This window comes from Propithecus coquereli, unplaced genomic scaffold (assembly GCF_000956105.1).
Source record: "Propithecus coquereli isolate 6110/MARCELLA unplaced genomic scaffold, Pcoq_1.0 Scaffold20739, whole genome shotgun sequence".
Taxonomy (NCBI): domain Eukaryota; kingdom Metazoa; phylum Chordata; class Mammalia; order Primates; family Indriidae; genus Propithecus; species Propithecus coquereli.
The window spans coordinates 294-5,669 of NW_012145789.1; the positions used below are offsets into that span (position 1 = coordinate 294).

Genomic DNA, 5,376 nt, shown 5'->3' on the forward strand with positions numbered 1-5,376 from the left:
CTTCGTTTCCTATGCTATGTATCTTCTGTAATGTGTGAACTTTACTTTTGAAATCAAATAGTTTCAAAACATGGAGACAATCACTGGTTACAACAAATTGCAAAGGGGCTGCAAATTCTTTTACTGGACTAGATTTTAAAGCATGCAACACATGAGCCATCTGCTGGGGCTTAGAAATCTTGTTGCAGAGGTCTTTCTTACAATGGAATTTCACCCGTAGGTTTTATTAAGTCTACCACTTAAGCAAGGCAGTATCTAGTCCCTTCTCCAGTGTTCTTTCTACCTATGGAGTTCAGTCCTGCAGAGTGCCAACTCCTGCAAAAGGGGACCTGACGCAAACGGCACCCCACAGCCCCTTTTCGCTTGTGAACCAAAGAGCAGAGTACTAGATTACTCTATCCACTTTGTTCAGACCCTTCGTCATACCTCGAATGTACCGATTCTTACCAGGAAAATGTAACAGAAATGTGAAAATTAACTACCAATAGTCACAAACATTTCTTTGAAAAATGAGGCCCCTTAATTACAAATATTGAAAAGCCGATTTAAAAGTGAATTTAAGGAAGGCAATATATGTAACCAAAACATTTGTACCCCCATAATATGCTGAAATTTTAAAAAAGTGAATTTGAGGGGTGCTGGGAAGAAATGAGAAACAACTGCTAACAGATAAGGGTTTCACTCTGGAGTGATGAGAATGTCCTAAAATCGATTGTGGTGACGTCTGCATAACTTTGTGAATACACTGAAAACCACTAAATTGTATACTTCAAGTCAATGACTTGTATGGTCGTGAAGTTTATCTCAATAAAGCTATTATCTTAAAAAAAAATGATTAAAACATGCCAAATGTGACAAAATATTGAAAACTACTGAGTGTAGGTGAAGAGTATATATTATGCACTGTGGTGTTCTCTTTATTTCTGCAATGTTTGAAATTTTTCACATTTTTTTTAACGTTTCAACTTTTTTGATAATTGTACTTATGGAATAGAAATGTCCTCTGACCTGTATGCATTCAGACAGGCTGAACATAATTGTTTCCTGTCTGAAAAATAGCTCCATTTTCCATATGTGCGTTTGCTTTCTTAGGAAAATAGTTTCAACTGGTGGTAATCCCATCAATCTTTTAAAAACTAACTGCTCGAATTTCTAGGTTTTGGGGACAATGACAAGTTGTTCCATTTAGGAACCCAATCTCACAAATCAAACATTTGAAAGTTTGAGGATTTTGTTCAATAAAGCTAGGCAAGGTTAGTCATTGGGTTTTCCTTTTTTTATCTAAGCCCTCAGAGTTCCTTTCAGAAACTACACCATATCTCAGGTGTGCTCACTGTCATTTAAACACATCTAAAAACTTAAAAGCAATCTGATTTAGTGAAATGGTCTATCTCAAGTTGTTAGGATATGTACTTTAGAAGAGCACTGCTCAGATCTTTTCGCTGTTCTTCTCAAATAACACTCAGTGCTTTACACATGTGTTACTTCACTTAATCCTCCAATCCCATCTATGTTGTTACTCCATGGAGAATGTGCAACAAAGAGGTTAAATCACTTGTCCAAGGTCACAAAGATAGCAAATAATAGAACCCGGGTTTGAACCCAGAGTCCCACTGGGTTCTCCAGCACCACCCAATTGACAATTGGAACTGAACTTGGGGGACTAGAAAGCTTCTCTTACCTGTGTGAGTTCTAACATGCTGAACATAATTGTTTTTTCTGTCTGAAAAATAGTTGCATTTTCCACATGTGTATACTTTTCTTGGAAAATGGTTTCTCAAGTGTTTCCTCCAGTGATACTCGCTTACTGTTGTATATGTACAAATGATGCACTTGTAGACTCGCTCATTATCCCCAGCTCTGGTATGGTGTTTCAGGTGTGCAGTATAGTGATCGTATCGATTGGTATTGTAGCCACAGCGGTCACAGCGAATGGGGCCCTTGGAGAAATCTCCCTCTTCTGGAGTGGAAGAGCCAGATTCCCTGGCTTTTGCTTGCTTCTCTGCACTTTCCTCCACAAAAAATTTCTTGGCACTGTGAACTCTGATGTGATGCACAAACTGTTCTTCAGATTCTGCCTCATACTGGCATGGCTTACAGCGAAAGGGTTTGGTCTTCAAGTTCTTGCATTTGTCCTCTCCTCCAGGTGTTTCTGGAGGAAGATCTTTATTTGAGTTGTAAACTTCTGAGGCAGCTGATGCCTCAAATACAGGCTGAGGTTCTACAACACTGAGTTCCAAATTTCTCAGTTCCATGTTTTCCAGTCCATTAGGTTCACCTTTTATTTCAGGAGACTCCTCAAGTCCTTCTCCATCACTGTCTGAAAAGTTGTTATCCCCAACAGGCATCAATTCTGCCATCTGTCTTTCTTCACCAACCAGGTAATCACAGCAGCTGCCATTTACTTCCCCAGTTAAAGCCACATTTGCCAGCATGATAAGCTGAGGTGCAGCCAGTTCGGCTTTGGAGAGGTCATGCAAGTCATACATGTCGTTAGGCAACGCCATGCCAATACTGCCACTGCCAGTGAACAGCCCTCCTCCTCCAGAAGACTGCCCCATTACCTGGGTGGCCATAACTGTATTCTGAATTTTGAAAAACAAAACAAAACACAAGAATACCAGTTTAAACACAACTTTTACTGGCCAAAGCATCATTGTAATTCTTCACAACTTAAAAAAAAATACTTCTCAACACAACCTTTAAAACTCAATAAGCTTCATTAACTACTAATGACAAACCTTTAAAATATTTGTGTTAATTCCCAGTTCTCTTTACAGCAGTTACCAAAAAAATTTCTACTACCCCTAGAAAAAATTCTGCCAATTGTTTGACAACTCATTCATCAACTAGGTCTACCACCGGCATGCAGTCCCTAAAGCACTTTTAATTGTTGTGCTAGGTGAAAAAAGTAACCTGCATTTTTAATGTTAATTAAAATTATTTTAAAAGTTCAATACATGAGTAATCCAACTTCCCCTCCACCTTCATCAGTTCCATGGTCTGAATCAGAAAGCCCAGAAATCCACAAGCCTGAGCATTTATTAAGTACACAAACACATTAGGAAAGTAGAAGCCTGTAATAATTGTTCAACTTAACTGAATTTCATATGAACTTGACTAACTCTAAAAGATAAAACTATTGTTGAAAAAGTGCAACTTGGTCCCTCTTAATTTTTCGATGACTCCACTGATTTAAGAGAAAAAATATTATGGACCCCTTTTCCTGTGAAAAAGGAAGTCTGGTTTATTCAAAACTTCACAAGTAAAGAATTTTTTTCAAACCGTCTAATAAAATAATCGTACAACCCAACTCGACAATCAGCAATTTTTTTGCATTGTACTTGTTTTGGCCTACTTGCCTAGTGGAAGCCATTACAAGATCACCTTCTTGGAAAACAAGCTGGGCTTTTTCAATGATCTTAACCACGTTCCTTTCCAATCTAAAAGGTACTATTCTCAAACTAAGTGTTCTCTTGCAAATTAGAAAAAGCAAAATAAGTGACAGATACTAAAAATATCAAGTTAACCCAAAAATACAAAAAGTAATCCGTTTCACCCAAGTGTATAAACACAAACCGGTTTAGTTCTAAGCACCAACAAAAGTTGGAATCAAATGCCATCACAGAACACAGAAGGCGAAAGCTGTCCTAGGGCTTAACAGCCCAAGCTACTCGGTAATTTACCCCAACATCGACTTTTCTACTGCCCCCACCCCCCAAACCCTACCACCCCTAAAGGAATGTTCACATTTGTCAGGAAGGCCGTCCAAGCACAGCCCGAAAGCGCAACGTGTTGCACGAATTCCTATGTGCTGCTGCCACCAGCGCCTACCTCGGCGGCGGCATTCCTAACTGAAATAGGCATTCGGCCATTTTCTCAAAATACCAAACACAAAGCAGCTCTTTGCAAACTCGGGCGCTCTCGCTTCCTCTCGGCTCGGCCCGCTCACCGCGCACGTCTACACACCAACTCTCGGGAGTTGCCCCAACTCTCGTCTTAAAGCTTTTCCCGTGCTCCCCACCACTAAAACGGGGGGAGGTGAGCAAACTCGAGGCGCCGTTGCGCCGGAGCGAGTCTTGCCCGAGTCCAGGCAGCCCCCTCCCCGGCCCGGGGACACGAGTCTGGAGAAAGGACGGAAAGTTACCGCGTAGCCGGGGTCCGGGCCCCTCCGATCGCCCCAGGACCCCTCCGACGCCCCCCCCACCCCGGGACTCGCCCTCGCGGAGGGCCGGGAGACACCACGGGCGCCCTCCGGAGGCGTCGGGCCCCGAGCGCCGGAGGGGGCCCCCACGCGGGCCAGCCGCCGCCCCCGCGCCCCGGAAGTTTGCGAACTTCACTCCCCCACGGCGCCCGGCCGGACGCGCGCGGTGGGGTGGCCCGGCGCGAGGGCGGCGGCGCCGGCGCCGCCGGAGCGCAGAAATCGCTGTCCAGCCCCGCTGGCGGAACCGCCCGGGCCCCTGGGCTGACTCAACCAGCCCGGCCGCGCTCAACGGCGCCTTCCGGCGAAAGGGAGAGGCTGGGGGGAGGGGGTCGGGAGGGCCGCGGGCCGGCGCTGAGCTGCGGTGGGACCTGAGGGCAGGAGAAGGAAGAGGAGGAAGTTTCAGGACTAGGGCCCCGAGCAGCTCCGCTCTTTGGCCTCAGAAGACCGGACTCGGAGGGGCGTCCGGGCCCGCGCAGAGGCGGCCGCCCGGCCTCCACTGGGGATGGGGTCCCGGCGACGCGCCGCTCCCCACGAACGCCCCCGGCCCAGCCCCTGGGCCGCGGCGGTGTAACCCGATCCCGCTCGGCCGCCCGCCCCCGCCCGGCGCGGCGGCCGCCGCCGGAGCCACAGTATCTGCAAATCAGCCCTGGACAGCGCCTCGCTCCGCGTCCTTCCGCGCCCTCCCCCTCCCGCCGCCACCGCCACCGCCACCGCCTGGCCGGCCCTCCCCCACCCCGACCGAACCCCCAGGCCCGCGCCGGGCTTACCGGCCTTCCCGGCGAGGCGGGGCGGGCTACCCGGCGTCGCCGCTCCTTCTCCGACTACTTTTCTTTTGTTGCTGGAGTTTCAGGGGAGGGAAGGGGGAGGGTGGAAAAGTTGGGCGCTGGGGCCGTCAAGGCCCGCGAAGGCCCAGGAGTGGAGCTGCAGAGGGTGCTCAAGCCACTGGCCCTAGCCCAGCCTTCCGAGCCGCCGGCGCCGCCGCCGGGGTCTGGGGCCCGGGGCCTCGGCGGCGCTTGCTGTGGTGCTGCGCCGCGAGCTCGCGGGAGCCGCACATTCCAGCACAGGACGCTGCGCCGCGCACCCGGCCCGCGCCGCCGCCGCCGCAGCCGCCGCCGCCCGGGGACACGCCCCCTCCGCCGTCCGCGCGCGCCCGCGGGACACGCCCCCTCCGC

The 5,376-nt window shown here is 49.1% G+C and overlaps 1 pseudogene across 2 annotated transcripts; it reads right to left on the reverse strand.

Moving 5' to 3' along the window:
- Nucleotides 1–1,372: 1,372 nt before the first annotated feature.
- On the reverse strand, nucleotides 1,373–5,274 carry LOC105810243 (annotated as a pseudogene). Of its 2 annotated transcripts, none has more exons than XR_001137486.1 (2): nucleotides 4,972–5,274; nucleotides 1,373–2,585 (listed from the first exon to the last, which is right to left on the reverse strand). The product of XR_001137486.1 is annotated as an RE1-silencing transcription factor pseudogene, transcript variant X1 (transcript). The 2 variants fall into 2 exon arrangements; XR_001137487.1 differs by lacking the exon at nucleotides 4,972–5,274 and adding an exon at nucleotides 4,148–4,168.
- Between the last annotated feature and the right edge of the window lie 102 nt (nucleotides 5,275–5,376).